This window comes from Phyllostomus discolor, chromosome 8 (assembly GCF_004126475.2).
Source record: "Phyllostomus discolor isolate MPI-MPIP mPhyDis1 chromosome 8, mPhyDis1.pri.v3, whole genome shotgun sequence".
Classification (NCBI taxonomy): Eukaryota; Metazoa; Chordata; class Mammalia; order Chiroptera; family Phyllostomidae; genus Phyllostomus; species Phyllostomus discolor.
This window is the reverse complement of record NC_040910.2, coordinates 44,092,788-44,111,830: the sequence shown is the minus strand read 5'-3', so window position 1 is coordinate 44,111,830 and position 19,043 is coordinate 44,092,788. Positions and strand designations below refer to the sequence as shown.

At 42.4% G+C, this 19,043-nt stretch overlaps 1 pseudogene; it reads left to right on the top strand.

Moving 5' to 3' along the window:
• LOC114503668 overlaps positions 1 to 19,043 on the top strand; it is a 29,153-nt pseudogene that overhangs the window by 7,101 nt on the left and 3,009 nt on the right.

Here is a 19,043-nt window from a genome sequence, read left to right as displayed (position 1 = left end):
GGGCAGCCGGGAGCAGCCCTGGGGGGCAGTGGCCCTGGCGAGAGGTTTGATAGGGTGCTCAGGGAAGAGAGGCTGACCCCCAGAGTGTGGTGTGCTGATGGTCCCAAGGTGGGGTTGGAGACCTAGTGAAGCCTCCCCTTCTTCTTCTTCACGTGGGACATGCACGTGCTCTGCTCTCTGGGCTGAAATAGTTCGGTCTTCAGTATTGAATTCCCACGTTGTATGGGGTCCCCCCGCGTGGGCAGGGGGGACCCCAGATCCTCGGATGAGCTCAGGATGTGCCCAGTGCAACCGTGTTGCTGAGTGTGAGCCACAGGGCTCCATGCGGGGCTAGAATAGGACCTCCCAAGGGCAGCTAGAGTTCTTTTCTTGGTTGCAATTTTTTTTAAGGTGAGAGTTGGGTTGTAGGGGAGGAAAGAACGGACATCTTAGTTTCTCATATTCATTTTCATTTGCTATGTGCTTTGGTTTTTTGTATTGTGAAGCCAGTAGAAAATTATCCAAGTCGTGTAATTATCCAGTTTTTGCCCTCACAGTCAGAGTAAAACCTACCTATTCAGAATGGATATTTTTATGGGTGTAATATTCCAACAAATTCCAACATAATATTTCATTAAAGAGCTGTTCTATGTTCTTAAATCAGATATAGACTTATAGATCTTTATTTTTATTTTTTGTCCTTAAGTAACATGTTGATTCAGAATTGCATATATCATTATACACACACACACGTTTGAAATTTGACTCATTGATGCTTTCTCCTTGTCATGCCCTTGACACTCAAGAAAATCTTGCCTGAGAAGAACACTCAACTCCCACACTATACTCCTTCCACAGATACCGAACCAGCCACAGTGCAAGGAGCTTCATGCCCAGAGCCACCATTGGCCCTGGGATTCAGCACCGCCCCCACCCCACCCCAGGTAAGTCCCCAACTTCTTGGAGGGCAGCGGAAGGACTGTGCTTCCTGAGCTCCACGCCCCAGGGGATGTCCAGGAGATGTCCTTCCAGGTGCCCACAGGAGGCACAATGTCTGATTTCAAGTATGACAGGGGACTACCAAAGGTTTCATGCTAGTAGATGGCAATGTCTGAATTTCCTTAATTTCAGCCCCTTAAAAGTGCAGTCCTTAAAATGTGGCTCAGAAGCATTTGACATTCCCAAGATCACAAAACTGAAACACAGGGCTGTTTTAAGTGGTATTCATGCTCCATCCCACCCCTTCTGTAATTATGCCATCTCTGAGATTTTGCCTTAGACACAGAGGACACCAGGCCACAGGAATTGTAGGTTTTATGTCATATATACCTGCCAATGTTCCTAGGAAGTAGTTTCTAGCATTATTTCTTCTGTGTCTGGATTGGGACACTACAAAGGCCCTGAGAGTCATGATAGCTTTGCCAGGACACAGAATGGTCAGAAAAAAAAAAAATAGGCCTGAACTCAGCTCTGTCTCCTCAAAGCTCAGACCCTGGGTCCATTTCTACAGAGCTGTGGGAAGAGCTGTGTGAGGTGTCTGCGTACAGTTATGGACATGATGTGGGCGAGGCAGGTGAGCAGTTGCTGGCCCAAAGAGGGCTCTGAGGGCGTCTGATTGAAGGAAGGGGCCCAGGTAATGGACTCTTGAGGAAGGTGAAGTCATATGCTTGATGACACAACAAAACAGAAGTTAGAACTGGTAACCAAGCACCCACATTCTAGAGAAAGTCCCCTCTCCAGCTCACTGAGAAAGGCCCCTCTCCGGTTCACTGGACTGGAGGCTGTTGAGAGAGCGGCAGCATGCTCTCCAGTTATCTCCCGACATTCCGAGGCTGTGGGTTCTGGAAAGCTGATAATAAAAGCTCTTTCACCCACAGTAGACAGAAGCTCTGGCCTCCCCTCCAACGCCTGTGCACATTCAGCAGTGTGTAGCCTGAATGTGAAACTTGTGGCAGCTCAGGGCAGGCCAGGCAAGGTAAGGCCACTCCTGTGGTCCCACATGGGCAGCCATTCAGCCCTGGCCACTTCTCGAGTGTGCTTGTTGGGGTAGAGGACAACAGACAGGGAGGAGGGCCTGCCTGGGCAACAACAGCAGCAGTTTGTTAGGTGTTGGAAGCCTGGGGGGCCTATCAAGTCATGGCTGGCAGGTTAAGAAGTGAGTGATGGGGACAAGCTTCTTTACCCACTTATAATCCTGGGCCCTTGAGGTATCATTATTTCCCCCCCTCCCCCAGCTGGAGGTCTCTGCAGATGCCCCTCTGTACCTGAGGAGGAGAGCAGGATTTACGATGGGTTTACCACTGTGGCCATGCCCAGGCCGGCCCTAGTGTTGCCTGTGCTAGACACCAGAAAGTGTCATCGCAGAGCTCAACCCAGGAGACCGTGGAGGAGCAGGTGGACAGTACAGCTTCTCCATCTCCCTGGGCAGGTGCACCAGGCCACCGACAGTCAGAGCCAGGCAGAGGGGAAAGCGGGCACAGAGTGGTGTGTACACCCAGGTCCTCAGTTTGACCTGAGTGGGCCCGGAACCTGGACTCAGATAAGATGTCCTTGGGGCACTCCAGGCTTTCCCCTTTCCCACAAGTGCATCGCACTGTCCCACTCCGAGAGGAATCGGGCCCTCCATTCACCCAACCACCAGCTACGTGGAAGGGTAGAGAGCAGTCCTCACACACTAGTGAGAATATTAGAGAAAATGTTATGCCATCTGACTTCACACCAGGCCGTGAGCATCTTGCATTTTGCTGCTGTTTTGATGTTTGAACCGCCTGCCCCAGGTGGCCTGCGTAGCAGTCAGCACCACTGTCCCTCCAGGCCTTCTCCAGGCCTCACACACATGACACTTAACAGGATGGTTTGTACACAAAACGGGAGGATGAGATTCGGTTATTGTACAGGTTTCTGTGCAACTTGTCATCTCACAGACCAGGACATCCCCATGGCCAGGAGCTGGGGTCTCACTTGCTGTCATGATGTCGCACAGGGGAGGCCGTCTGCCACAGTGATGTTGGACCTCGACCTGAGTCAGCTCAGTTGCCGTGTCTGCAGTTCTGTCAGGAACCTCTAAAGTGTGTCCTGACGGGCGGTATTAGTTTACTCAGGCTACCGTAACATAGTTCCTCATCGGTTGGTGTAAACAACTAACATTTATTTTCTCTCAGTTCTGGAAGCTAGAAATCTCAGATCAGGATGTGAGCAGGACTGGTTCTTCCTGAGGCCTTTCTCCTTGTCTTGTAGAGGAGCGTCTTTGATCTTTGTGTACATATGTGTTTCCTCTGTGCTTTTCCGTGACCCTGCATGTTCTTATAAGGACACCAGTCACATTAAGACCCACCCCAATGATCTCATTCAACCTCATTTCCTTTAGGGCCGTGGATTTGTACAGGCACATTCTGAGGTCATTGGCCTTTAGACATCAATACGTGAAACTGGGAGACACAATTCAGCTCTTACTAAAAAAAATAGATATTAATTGATCGTTGTTTCCATGACAATAAGCCCTGGCTGGTGTGGCCCAGTGGATTCAGCACCAGCCTGCAAGCCGAAAGTCACTGGTTCAATTCCCAGTCAGAGCAAATGCCTGGGTTGTGGGTCAGGCCCCCAGTTGGGGGTGTGTGAGAGGCAACCCACCAATGTATTTCTCACAGAGTGACATTTCTCTTCCTCTCTTTATCCTTCCCATCTCCAATAAATAAATAAATAAATAGCTTAAACTATTAATCATATTTGCACACTTTAGGTCTGAAATTCTGAGCCCTGGAAATACATTTGAACTCACCCAAAATGAAAGAACTGACCTCAGAATATTATTAAAACACTCAGAGAAGGGGAGCAAAAAAGGAAAATAATTTTTGACACATGCAATGTAATACTGGAACGTTGTTTCTTTCCTAAAAGTTACATCCTACGCCTCTTTGAGAATATTTTATACACCTTTCACAACCTATTGATTATATACATTTTGCATTTGTTGCAAAACGGAGACTTTAAAAAAGAGAATAAATGTTTTCAAGGTGTCACAACCAGAGAGAGACCATGCTGACAGGAGACAACATCCAGTAACATTTCAAGGAGAAACTTTCACCCAAAGGACATCCCATAGGATGTCAGAGCCCAGGAGAGGGGGGGCACCAGGATTTTACACAATGTAGCTCCGGGTACATTTCTCTCATTAAAATATACACAAACGAAAAATAAATATTAAAACAGCCATCCATTGATTGTGGAAAAATGATAAACAATTAAAATATGGGCGTGTTTGAAATGCACTGGGGAGGACGTGGTTGATTGATTCTTGAATTGGAGAGGGGAGTTGGTGTTTGGCAATACAGGGAAAGACTTGGAAAAGCAGGCAGTTATTGCCACCCCTTAAGGCATGGATTGGAGACGCCACTCCCCAAACATTTGGAAAGCTCAGGAGAAAACGAGTCCCTGCGGAGAAAGGAGGAACTTGAAAGCTCAGGGGCTACAGCTCCTCCCAAGCAGGAATCATGGGAAATGAGTCACAATTTCCCTGGATGATCCTCCCGGTGGTCACCGCACCGTCTGGGGACACGCAGGGCTGCGGGCACAGAGCTGCCCAGAGCTGCTCCTGGGCAGACGTCGCTGCGCTCAGTGACCAGACTGTCCGCGCGGGTCCAGCTGCCCACCCAGCCCCTACGCTATGAGGGCACCGAGGTCAGATGGCCCTCCTGGGGGACTCCGGTCCACAGACTCGAGACCTGACTGTGGGGAGGCCGGGTCTCGCCACAGCTGATTCCAACCAGCCCTCGACCCTGACCTGGGACGCCTCAAAGTCAGCATTTCCCCGCTTCCGGGCTCCCCCAGTGTCGTCTCCCCAGCTACCGCAGGGCGGGGGAGGTCACAGGGGGACTGACAACTGGCGCGGATACTGAGACCCCGGGTCCTTAACAGCACAGAAGACGCAGTTGGAACTCGGCTGGGGGTGTGCATGTGATTTGCTGAGTATTGCCCCACCCACTTGCCCTCCGGGCCTCTGATTGGGCAGTACACAAAGGCCTGCCTTCCGCATTCTTCTGAGACAACTAAGGGGACAGGTCTGTTGGCTCAGCAGGATCAGCTTTTGACCAATGAGTGTGACCTGTCCCCTCAAGCTGGGTTTTGGGTTTTTTTTAAGATTTTATTTATTTTATTTTTAGAGAGAAGGGAAAGGAGAGGAAGAGAAACATCAATGTGTGCTTGCCTCTCGCACACCCTCCCACTCGGGGACCTGGTCCACAACCCAGGCATGTACCCTGACTGGGAATCGAACTTGCGACACTTTGGTTCGCAGCCTGCACTCAATCCACTGAGCTACACCAGCCAGGGATCCAGTTGACTTTTAAACAAAACTTTTTCTGGTCCTAGAGGGACAGTGATGTTTTCCTGCAGCTTATCTAAACAGGAACACAGCTGTACCCAGGGAATTCCAGACTCAGTCTCCAGGCGGAGCAATGCCCTCATGCAAAGCAAGAGGGGCTCCAGGGCCAGACTGCAAATATAAAGGACCAGAAGGTCTGAGGTCCTCCCCCAGTGAGGGTTTGGCACAGGCTGGGAGTCTGCCAATGAGTCTGCAATCCTTATTTACAAACAACAAAACAAAAAGAAACTAGACACATGTATCAACAATATCAAAGAATAGAAGCCAGAAATACACAGATACAAATAGATGGCCGATTAAATTATAACCAAAAAAAGGAAGAGGGAGGCCGAGTGCTGAAAGCGGAGCTCCACACCAGGACTGGTTCCTTTACAGCCGTTCTCTGTCCAGCCAAACAGCGGATTGGAGATGGGAGCCAAGCAGGGCTGCACTGGAGGTTGAAACTGGACAAAGATTAGGCACCATTCAAACTGGAGTTCTTGAATGTCGTTGTCAACACGGTTCTGACAGTATTTTGTGATAATGGGTGGTGACAGTTCTAGAACGATGCTTCTCAACCAGGAACTTCTGCAGACTATATTGGAGGAGGTCATCAAGTTATACAGCCTCATGATGATACACTGAGGACGGCATGAATGATCACGGAGACACTAAAGTTTCAAAAGAAAGTTTCAGAGAACAAGATATACATCTTCCAATCACAAATTGGCAAGGATAATGAAAAGTGCCATACCTCACCCAGGAAAGATTACAAAAGATGCTAAAAAATGTGTTCAAGAATGCCTGAGTTCATCAGCTTTATATCATCTGAAGCAAGTGAAAGATGTCATTAAGAGAAATGGAAGACAATCAGTGGAGAAGGTATTCTTTTGCCATGTCTACCTTAGACTTTGACAGCTATGTACAACCTCTGAAATTATACCTTTAGAAATTCGGAGAGGCAATGAAAGGAGAAGAATTGATGGAGCAGTCACAGCTGCAGATGGACTAAGTGGAGCACTAAGGGAGGAGGCATTTACTAACCAGTTACCAGCTGTCTTAATAACTGCAGGGGGTCCACAACAAAAAGGTTGTGGTTTATACAGCATCATATCAACAGATTTCTGTTGTTCAACAAATTCAGTTTTCATGGTCAGAAGAAATGATGGAGTGGGAAATACAGAGAAGCAAGAGAGTCTTTTTGATTCTGAAGCAGAGACATTAGAAGGAAAGGACTGGTGAAAGGATGTCTCTTTGTACCTTAGATAGCTGTAATGTAGCTTACTGATGCTTGACTAATTGAGGTGTTCATTCTGACTTGAGAATCTTTTTCATAAATGATTTTAAAAATTTGGATTTTAAAGGCATTAAAATATTTTTGTTTTGTACGAGAGTTTATTGCTCTGTATAACTCCTGTATGCATTGTATATTGCAATTTTACTGTCAGATGTGTAGACAGTTTCTTATTCTCCTAATGAATTATGTTACTTTTGTAATTCAAGTATGCAGCTGGGTTAATTCGTGATGTTTGCCCTTTTTAAAAAAATCATGTGTTTATTTTTAGAGAGAAAGTAAGAGAGAGAGAAAGAGAGGGAAACATCAATGTGTGATTGTCTCTTGAGTGTCCCTAGAGGGCACCTGGCCCACAATCCAGGCATGTGCCCTAACTGGGAATCGAACATGCAACACTTTGCTTTGCAGGCCTGCATACCCTTTTAATAAAATAAAAGTGTAGAGTTCATTTTGAATGCAAGTTCTGTTTATTATAAATTTGTCTTGGTTATATAATATCTTGCATGATAATCTGGCTAGATTTTTAGCATTTACCATATTTATTAAGACTTTTTGTAAAATGTTCATAGCTTAAACAGCACTATTTTTAAAAAAATGTACTTAAAAAAAGAATAAGTGTGAATGTAGAAGCAATTATTGTCTGCCCTATTAAACTTGGTGCCCATTAACAGTGTTTACACTGTTCGTGCCTGTTAAGATAATTTTAGGTTATTGGAACTTTTGTTGAGGCTAGATTTGTCTACTATCAGTGTTGGAATTTATTTAAGTTTAATGTAGTCCTACTGCTCTTGAAATGATGCTCCTTTTACTTTGCACATGACTTTTCCAAAACATTTCTTCAAACACCATAGTATCCCTCTTCCAGAAGAGGAATTTTGTAGTCTGATGATAAATATCCTCATTTTACCTTTTTAATTGAAATGTCAAATTTCCTATTATACTGTGGAAACCAACAAACATCAGACATCACTGTGTGTATACCAGCGTTTTTCTGCATGGATGAGCGAATGAGATGAAGTGAGTGAGTGCTGTGAATGATGTGAAACAGAAGCCACCAGCTTCCATCGTGCTGTCTTGATCTTTGCAGCAAACTAAACTTAGATAATGTAAAAATACATACATACATACATACATACATACAAAAAAGCCAAAACTACACAATAGGCAAAGGACAGTCTCTTCAATAAATGATGTTGGGAAAAGTGGACACCTACATGACGTGATCACTGACCAGCAGTGACCATGGAATACTGCGGATGGCTCATCGACACACAAGAAAAACATACACAGAGACAACCAGGTCCTGTGGGGAAGTAGGAACAGAATGGCCACTCTCTCTAATGGGGAGCACCCCATTCCCTCGACAGAGAGGCTTTTTATTGGTTTCATTTGCATAATAATTCAGGTAAAGCTCATTACTCATTGCTAGGAAGTAAGGATCAAACAATAGATAACAAGGAAGTCTGAGGGCCTAATATGAGTCAGGGTCAAAGAGCTGTAAAACTTTGAGGAACAAACTTACTTCTTCCTTGGACCCTTATCATTCAACTGAGAGCATTCTAAACAAAGCAGGTTTCACAGGATTTTACATATTCTTTCTTAGGCCTGATCACCCAGGGAACCACCCTTTCCAGCACAGGGCAGCACCACCCTGTCATTGTTTCAGGCCTAGGTGGAGCAACTGAAGTAAGGCAGCCAAGAGATTAGGAGATTTTCTCACAGACAATGAGGACTCAGGCTATGTCAAAGCTGAGAGGCGAGGGTCAATGACCCCCTTTTGCTGTAGCCCCCAAAGTCCTTCCTTGGGGACCTCCCACATGATCCTGCCTGTCTCAGATCGTTGCCCACTTGGGGAATCTTACCTGTCATTGGCTAACAGACCAAGCATTGGGGGCCAATTATAGATGAAGTAAAAGGAGCAGAAGTGGTGCTCCTGCCAGGAAGATAAGCCTGTCTCCTTGGTGGCTTACGGTTCCAAGGTCATTCCCTCAGCCTTAGCCTTGGCGGGGGTTACAGCTTCTGACACCAGGCAGGGTGGTTCCCAACACCTACATGCAAAAGAATGAAACTGGACCACCATCTACACCAAAGACAAAAATTAATTGAAAATGGATTAAAGATTTGAATGTTAAGACAGGAAACTATAAACATGCTAGTAGGCCACAGCTCCTTGACATAGACATTGGTGATAGTTTTCTGAATTTAACAACAACAGCAAAGGCAATAGAAATAGAAATAAACAAGTGGGACTACTTCAAACTAAATAGTTTCTCCATTACAAAGTAAGCCATCAACTTCCAAGTAAAACTAAAACATTTCTCTTCAGATCAGGAACAAAACAGAGATGTCCACTTTCACCACTCTTACTCAAAATAGTATGGGAAGTACTAGCCACAGCAATCAGGCAAGAAGAAGAAATAAACGGCATCCAAATTGGCAATTTGATTACTCACAGATGACATGACTTTGTGTTTAGAAAACCCCAAAGACTCCATAAAAAAACTACTAGATCTGCCCTGGCTGGTGCGGCTCAGTAAATTGAATGCTGGCCTGAGAACCAAAAAACTACTAGATCTAATAAATGAATTCAGCAAAGTAGCATAATACAAAATTAATATTCAGAAACTGGTGGCATTTTTATACACCAATAAGGAACTACCAGAGAGAAAAATTAAGAAAATAATCCCATTTACTATTGCACCAAAACAAGGTAACTAGGAATCAGTTTACCCAAGGATGTAAAATATCTGTACTTGCAAAATTATAAGATACTGAAAAACAGAAAGTAAGGAAGCTACAAATAAGTGGAAACATATACCAATAAAAAATTAACATCATTAAAATGTCCGTACTACCCAAAGTAGTCTACAGATTCAGCACAAATTCCTATTAAAATACTAATGGCTTATCTCACAGATTTAGAACAAATATTTCAAAAATTTAGATAAAACTGTTACAGAACAAACAAGGGGGGGCCTGGGACAATATACTATTATTGAAAGAAGCCCCCAGGTCCGTTATGTCCGCCGCCAGAGGAAAGTCGTCTCTCAATGCCAGAGGTTCATGAAAAGAAAAGGGAATGTTTATTTTATGCTATACAAACTTAAAGTAGTGACCTAATGTCTTTATCAAAAATCCTAAAGTCCCTTTAAAACACCCACAAACAGACACAGTCCTTCCTTCCCCCTTTGCCCAGTCCAGAGTACCACATCTCAGGAAAGGAAATAGAAGTCCATGGCTCAGGCAGTCCTCTGGTTATTCCCAGTTAGTACTCCATCTCGACTGGGAGACCTCCCTGAGTTCTCAGTACCCTCAGCTGAGTCGCCAGGATCTCTGCTAAAGCCAGGTGGTGGTTCCCTCTTCTAAAGCTGCGGGGGCCCCCACTCTGGCAAAGGCATGTGGTCCTCTCTCTCAGGGCCACGGGAGTCCCTACTTAGCCAAAACCGCATACTTCTCCCTCTGTGCAATGGCTGCAAGGCGGGGGGGGGGGGTGGTCACCACTCTGCCAAAGCCAAGTGGCGGTTCTCTGCTAAAGCCACATGGTGATTCTCTCTCACAGGGCTGCGGGAGTCTCCACTCTGTCAAAGCCGCGTGGTTCTCTCTCCCTCAGTGGCTGCCGCCTCTGGGTTTAAATCCCCGCACCAGTCTTCCTCTGCAGCCCCATTTCCGACTCCTCCTACAATCGGCTACACATGCCAGCACTCATATCCTTCCAACTTTGCTGGGCTGCCATCATGAGTCTGGGCAGATGTGGCCTCATGTCATGGAGCCAATCATCTCCAAGCTCTCATGCAGGCACTGTAACTCGGGGGACCTGCCCCCCAGTTACGTCTTGGTGGGGAAGTTACTTCCATTCCCTTGGCTCAGAGCATGGCCACAGCTATATAACATATCTAAGCAACCAGCCAAAGGCTGTAGATATGTTAGATGACCACACCAGAGGTTAGCTGCAAGGCTGTTGCTATGTGAAACAGCTCTCAATGGCCCTGCTCCACTTGTCCCTTCCCCCAACCCACACCTGGTTGGGGGGGCAATGAGGACATCCTAAAATCTCCTGGACACCTTGAGTTCTGGACCCCATTCCAAATCCCTATTTGGGGGCCCCCCTCTTGGCTGCACCCTGTAACAAAACCACACACACACACACACACACACACACACACACACAGAATAGCCTCAGCAATCTTGAGAAACAAGAACAAAGTTGGAGGTATTACACTATCTAATATCAAACTATACTACAAGGTCATAGTAATCAAAACAGAATACTATTGGCACAAGAACAGGCATATAGATAACTGGAACACAATAGAGAGCACAGAAATCAACATATTTATGGTCAATATTTGACAAAGGAGGCAAGAATATACAATGGAGTAAAGACAGTCTATCCAATAAATGATGTCGGAAAAACTGGATAGGTATGTGCAAAAAATTGAAACTAATTGGGTTGTTCGTCTTCCTGGAGTGGAGTCATATCTAGGGGGCATATCAGTGAAGATATTGCTGCATGGAATGTCTGAGATTTTCCTGCTGATGGGTGAAAGCAAGGGAGAGAGGTGGGCTTTGCAGGGGAGTGGTAATAGGTAAATGCAGACAACTGTAATTGAACAACAATAAAATAATTTTTAAAAAAATTGAAACTAGACCATCACCTACACCAAACACAAAAATACACTCAAAATGGATTAAAGACAAATTTAAGTCACAAAACCATAAAAGTCCTGGAAGAAAACATAGGCAGTAAAGTTTCCAACATCTCTCACAGCAATATTTTCGCAGATATATCTCCTCAGGCAAGAAAAACAAGGGGAAAAAATAAACAAATGGGACTACATCAAACTAAAAAGCTTTTGCACAGCAAAAGAAACCATCAACAAAATGAAAAGGGAACCCACTGAATGGGAGAACATATTTGTCAATGATACATCTGATAAAAGGTTGATTTCCAAAATATTAATATATCAAGAACTTATAAGCCCTGGTCTGGTAGCTCAGCTGGTTAGAGCATTGCTCTGAGACACCAATGTTGTGGATTCAATCCCTGGTCAGAGCACATACACGAAGCAAAAAATGAATGCATAAATAAGTGAAACAACAAAGAGATGTTTCTCTCTCTTTCCCTCTCTCTCTCTCGTTCCCCTTCTCTTCCTCTCTCTCATTTATAAAATAAAAAATTTAAAAAACAACTTATACTATTCAACACCAAGAAGACAAACAACCAAATTTTTAAAATGGGCAAAAACCTAAATAGACATTTCTTCAAAGGAGACATTCACATGGCCAAGAGACATGAAAAATGCTCAATGTCACTAATCATCTGAGATATAAATTAAACCCACAATTAAATATCACCTGACACCTGTCAGAATGGCTGCCATCAATAAATTGACAAACAACAAGTGCTAGTGAGGATGTGGAAAAAGGGGAACCTTCATGCACTGTTGGTGGAAATGCAGACTGGTATAGCAAGTATAGAAAACAGTATGGAATTTCCTCAAAAATTTAAAAATGAAACTGCTTTTGGACCCAGTGATCCACTTCTGAGAATATATCTGAAGAAACTTAAAACACTAATTTAAAATATTTTTATTTATTTGTTTGTTTATGGGAAGGGAGGGAGAAAGAGAGGGAGAGAAGCATTGATGTGTAAGAGAAACATCAATCAGTTGCCTCTTGCATGTACCCCAACTGAGCCAACAACCCAGATACATACCCTGACTGGGAATCGAACCAGTGACTTTTTGCTTTGTGAGACAATGCCCAAACAATTGAGCCATGCTAGCCAGGGCCCAAAGCACTAATTTAAAAAAAAAGTATGCACCCTTATGTTCATTGCAGTGTTATATACAATAGCCAAGATCTGGAAATAATGTGTGTCCATCAGCAGATGAGTGGATAAAAAACTGTGATACATTTACACAATGGAATACTATGTGACTGTAAAAAAAAAGAAGAAGAAAATAATACCGACAACAATGTGGTGACAGCCAGAGGAAAGTGTGGTAGAATACTTGTGGAGGTCGGCAAATGGGGGAAAACAGGGACAGAAAGAGACTTTGTAGCTTTCACAGAATTTTCTTTGTCCTTTTTATTGTTAGATTTACTTGTAAGTATTTGATTCCTCTGATGCTATTGTAAATGCACTTGTTTTCTTAGTTCAGTTATCAGATTCTACATTGCAGGTGTATAGAAATACAACTAATTTTTTATATTTTGACTTTGTATCATAACATTGTACAACTCAGTTATCAGTTTTAATAGTTCATTTATGGTCTCTTTAGAGTTTTCTCTATGGAAGTATAGGTACAGATAAATTTTTCTTTCTTTTCTTTGCCTGGTCCAATAACTAAAATGGTATGACAGAATAAAAAAAGAAAAAATTAATTTCCTATATATGGGAGACCCATAAAATGTGAGACTCAAGGAAGCGACCAGAGCAGGAGGCTTCTGTACCTTTTGGACAAGGAAACAACAACTTTGGGATGAATTGACAGGGCACAGGGGTTCAGGAGAGGGGCACTGAAAGATGAAGAAATAAGGACTTTTTAAAAAAATTATTGTATTTTTTCCATTACCATTTAGTCCTTTTATACTCTCCTCCCCTCCACAATCACCTCTCCATTGTCCATGTCCATGAGTCCTTTTTCCTTTTTGCTTGATCTCTCCATGCCCTAACCTCCCCACCACCACAATAGCTGTCACCTGCTCTCCATCCATGATTCTGTCCCCATTTTCCTTGTTACTTCAGTTTCCTCATTAGGTTTACATATGAGTGAAATCATATGGCACTTGTCTTTCTCTGACTGGCTTATTTCACTTAGAATAATGTTCTCCAAGTCCATCCATACTATGACAATGGGTAAAATTTTCTTTTTTATGGCCTAATAGTATTCCATTGTGTAAATGTTCCATAATTGTTTTATCCACTCATCTACTGATGGACACTTGGGCTTCTTCCACACCTTGGCTATTGTAAATTGCCAATAATGCTGCAATGCACATAGGAGTGCTTATATTCTTTCAAATTAGTGTATAAAGCAATCCAGAAGTGGAATTGCCTTATACAGCCTTCTCATGCTAAATTTGTCTTTCTCTGATGATAAAGAAGCTGTCTACTTGTCTGCTGCACAATGGGTATGTTTCACATGGGAGATTCATCTGCTTTCAGAAGGACAAAGGCTGGTCAGAATGCCCTACTTGAACTAGCTGTTTCTCAAGTGCTTTTAATTCAAAATAATGTGCCCACATGCCATGTCTTGGAGTGAAATATTGACAACACAAGACCCCTCATCCAGAAGTAGAGATAATTTTACATCTTCCTAAGATACTGTATGCATTTTATTTATTTATTTATTTATTTATTTATTTATTTTTGTGTAATGGTTCTGGCTAAACTTTCTAATACATTTTAGAATAGAAGTGACAAGACCAGACATTCTCCTTTGATTCCTTATGTCAGGGGAAAGTCTTCCAGTCTTACCATTAAATATAGTATTAGGTGTGGGTTTTCCATTGGTGCTTGTCCATCATAAAATTAAAATTTTTCCTTCTTTTTTGGTATGCTCAGTGTTTTAATCATGAAATGGTACTTGACTTTGTTGAATAAATCAGTCAAGTAAACCTAGGTTTGCTTAAAGAGTGTCATGAATTCCGCCATCTCACTTGCTATAGTTTCTATTCATGTTTTCCATCTTTCTTAATTTTGTTTCATTAATTTTGGTCTTACTAGGAATTCTTCCATTCCTTATTTACCTAATTTGTTACCATGAATTGTTCACTTAATTCCTTTATAATGCTTTACATTTCTGCAATTTCAGTAGTCATATTCACTTTCTTCTGGATTGTATGAATTTGAATCATTCCCCTTTTTCTCTAGATCAATCTAGCTAAAGATTTGTTTATTTTGTTAATCTTTCCATAGAACTTACTTCTGCATTTGACTTTCTATTCCTCATTTCATGAATTCCTGCTCAAATTTAAGTATTTCTTTTTCTCCTTGCTTTGTATATAGTAACTTATCTTTTCAAGACTGTTTAATAAAAAGGTTAAGTTATGGGCTTAAGAGTTTTTTTCCAGAATTGGTATTAATTTTTACAATTATTTTTCATGTTCTGTTTAGAAGCAAGACACAATCTTTAACCATTTTAGGCTTTACATAATGACCCTCAATATCTTTAGTAATATTTTTTGTTTTCAAGTCTATTTTGCTAATATTTATATCATCTCACCATCTATCTTGTGGGTGCTATTCACAGATATATCTTTCCCATGTTTTTACTTTCAATCTGTATCTTTAAATCCACACTGTGGTGTAAATGGCATATATTTATGTCATGGCTTGTTTTTAAATCTGCAGTGACAATCTCTTCCTACTTTTACAAAAATGTATACCAAGTGTTAAAATTAAGCTAAAAGGTGTCTACATCTTTATGGGGAATCATTCTTGTTAATTACAAAAGTACAGGACTTTCCATATTGCTGGGCTCTGTTTACTTTCACATCCATACATTTCCTGAAACTGTGTTTGAGATGGTAGAAATTCAGTTGATCAGTGATGACATCATCACTCACTGAAACTTCTGTCTGTTACCACAGGCAGCCAACAGTTGGAGAATGGGCCTGGTTGTCTTCTTTGGAGGGGCACAGAGGACACGGGGTATCCTGTGGACTCCAACCCTCTCCCTCAGATGTGCAGACTCTGTGTCCAGTGTTGGGAGGTGAGCTGAGGGCTATGGTATCCCGAGACTTCCTGATGGTGGATCCTGCAGCAAGCTCCCCACCCCCACTACTGTAGACAGTCAGGGAACACTGGGGAGTCTCCCACATTGACCAAGATGGTGCTGGGGGAGGTTCTTACACTGAGCATACCAAAAGGTAGAAAGATGAATGGACAGGAAAAGAAGCCCACCTCTATAAGAAATGCAAGCTTGAGCAGGAAGTGGGGGAACAGTCTTTGAGATGGGAGTTCACCATTCTCCCAGGTCGAGGTACGTAAATAAACCTCTTTCCTTTTGCACCAGCACCTGTCTCACAAGTTTGGCTTTTGTTGTGGGAGGCAGCCAAACCCACTTGTTTTGTTATAGTTTTTGGCAACTCAGTTAGAATAGCATGAACCTTAGTAAGTCTTCAAGGACCTAGGTGAGGGTCCCCGCTGCCTGTGGCAGGCCTATCCCAAGAATGGGGCTGTGGGAACTTCCCAGCAGCTGACAAGAGCTTTTCTTGCAGAATTTCTCTGCATTTTTCTCAAGGCATCAGCTGCCTGAAATGCTCAGCTGGTGAAAGAAAATGGGTTTCTGGGGAGCAGACAGACTTCAAGACTGGGTAAGTTGAACCAGGGTACACACTAAGGATTCTATCCCCGCCACTTGGGCTTTGTGCAGCCTGGGCTCATGCCATTTGGATCTGGTCAGGACTGCTTGCAGTATCAGTTGGTAGGAGATAAGATGCTAGGACTTGCTTGTGGGCGTGCATTTGGACTAAAGAAACAATGGATCCAAGTTTAGTTCATACGTTCCCACTTTGTCTGGGGTCTTTCTATGGTCATGATCTTGGGTTGGTGCTTTTGTGCCCTCAGGGGTTGTTCTGTTTCAACTCCTGAAAAGAGCCGACTGGGCCGAATTTTAGCAGATTGGTCCATATAAAGCCATATAAATGACTGAGAAGGAATTGGCTTTTTTTTAAAGATTTATTATTTATTTATTTTTAGAGAGGGAAGGGAGGGAGAAAGAGAGAGAAACATCAATGTGCGGTTGCTGGGGGCCGTGGCCTGCAACCCAGGCGTGTGCCCTGACTGGGAATCGAACCTGCAACGCTTTGGTTCACAGCCCACGCTCAATCCACTGAGCTATGCCAGCCAGGGAAGGAATTGGCTTTTAATTGTAACACTGCTTGGCCTATGTACACTAGCAAGATAATTGGATAGAAAAAATCCTTCCCTCCTCTCCTACCCCTATAAGAACTGCAGGCTAGAGCAGGAAGGGGGGATGGTCTTTGAGGCAGGAGTCCAATGTTCACCCAGGCCGTGGCACCTGAATAAACCTCTTTCCTTTTGCACCAGCACCTGCCTCACGAATTTAACTTTTGTTCTGGCAGGCAGCCGAACCTGCATTTTGGTTACATACTCACGTGGAAAAGTTATATACACCCCAGACTCCTTATTATGTTTTGTTCTTTTTTTATATTCGATCACAGTCCTTACTTTCATTTATAAAGGTAGGTATCATTTGTTACCCACCTTTCTCTTCCACAAAAATATAAGGACTAAAAGAACTTATATCATGCCAATATTTCCGAATCTCACAGTGCCTTGATTATCTGTGCTGAATGGCAAATGGTGACTTTAAAGTGCATGGTATGGGGGTTTGGGGGCAGAGGGACTGAGCAAGAAAGAGAGAGAAAGAACTCATTGACACAGACAACAGTGTGGTGATTGTGGGCTATGAGCAGAGGTGGAAAAGGATACAGGGTGGGGGGTGCGGTAAATGGTAATGGAAAAAATAAAAGAAAGATAAAGTGCATGATATAATCAGGAATACTGAAAAATTAGCAACAAGAGTATAGTCTCTGAGAGGTAAGGTTTGGTTGAAATAGTGTTCTTCTCTTTCTCCATTGCTAGGTTTGTGGTTTTTTTAATTTAATCACAGAGGCCTTAGTTGAGTCATATAAGAAATAGTAATTGTACTGTGCACTGCACTTAGAAATAAATTTATATTTTTAACTGAGGTACTTTACAGTAAATGGTGTCTAATGTACCATAAAAAAATACATCTGCATTTAAATAAGAAAAACAAAGCTGTTGCAGAAGACTAGTTAGTACCTGGCCTGAAACCTTTGCAAGAACAAGTCCTATCTTGGAAGCTCTTGCCGAAGAGGAAAACATCACACACCACCTTCATCAAAGGTAATCAGTGACCAGGATGTACCAAAAATTATAATAGTATTTTATAACCATATCCCTAAAAATGATAAAAGATATAGTTCCAAATCATAATAATGACCAATATTCCCTCTTCATGCTAATATCACTGACTAGAGCTTCTTATGAATTAAGATTGGCTCCCCTATACTGTGTCTACCTTCCAGAAAACAAATATTATGAATGGTAATGATAGAATAAAGTTTACATTTTCATGGTATTCAACACAGAAAATGTCTTGTTTCCTTGAATAGAAATTATAACCTCTTTATACAATATTTGTTAGCATTCTACAGTTCAAAAAACAGTTAGTAGAATTTTTGTACAAAATAACAAGACAAATGTTTGACAAGAATGCATACTTTTAATTGCATGCCATCAAACATAAGTGAAAATACTTTGAGGGATTACATTGAGCTATAAGCAATGGAAAATACCCAGCATTCCTGACAGAAGGGAAGTGCTTATGGTCCTATTAAAACACCAGATCAAGCCAAACACTGCAAAATGCAGTAGAGAAAAAATCTCCTATGATTTTTTTCAATTTACAATTGTAGATGTCATGGTGAATGCAGAACACATGGCCACCAGCACGATTCACAGCATAGGCTGCTTCCTACACAGTGATCCCTCAACTACTGCGGGAGTTACGTTCCAGAGACCCCCGTGATAGGTGAAAATCCGCAAAGTAGTGGCATTATATTTATTTTTATTTATATATATTTTAAGGCTTTATAAACCATTCCCACACTCCTATGAGCCTTTCCCACACTCTTATAAACACTACATATGCTCTTAAACACTTTCTATGCTCTTAAACCTACATAATTTTAACAATATATAAAATTCTATATGGGTACAGTATACCGCAAAATCTCAAGATATAGTGAAAACTCCATGATACAGAATTAGATATATATATATTTAAAAACCCGCAATTCAGTGAAGCCGCAATAAGTGAACTGCAATATAGCAAGGGATGACTGTACATATTAGACCGTCTATGGACATAATCTAGAAGTGAGGGAAATCAGACAATTGTCTCATGCATGACCTGGTGAACACAAGAGAAGTTACAGAAAAAGCCAAACTCTAACGGATCTTAGAAGTGAATCTTTTAAAAACACCAGTGGAGAGGCAACTATGCCTCTAAGAAAATGGAAATCAAACAGATTGTAGCCACTTTGAGAATGCTCTTAACCAGAAGGGCAAAGAGTCCAAAAAAAATGAGCTGGAAGACGGTGTCCTTGAAGCCCCTGTGTACTGGTCTCTGTCCCCGCATGGTGGATCCACAACGGAACTAATGCCGTCTTTCCATCTGCCGCCTGAATCTAATGCAGGTAAGGTATTGGTAAAGTCTAATTTGGAACCACAGAGAAAATGAGTTGTGGAAAATCTAGTTCCTAACATTACCTACAGGGAGATATCCTCAAATCTAGATTTTTTATCATATCACAGGTATCTCACCTCACATCAAAATATATCCAACATGC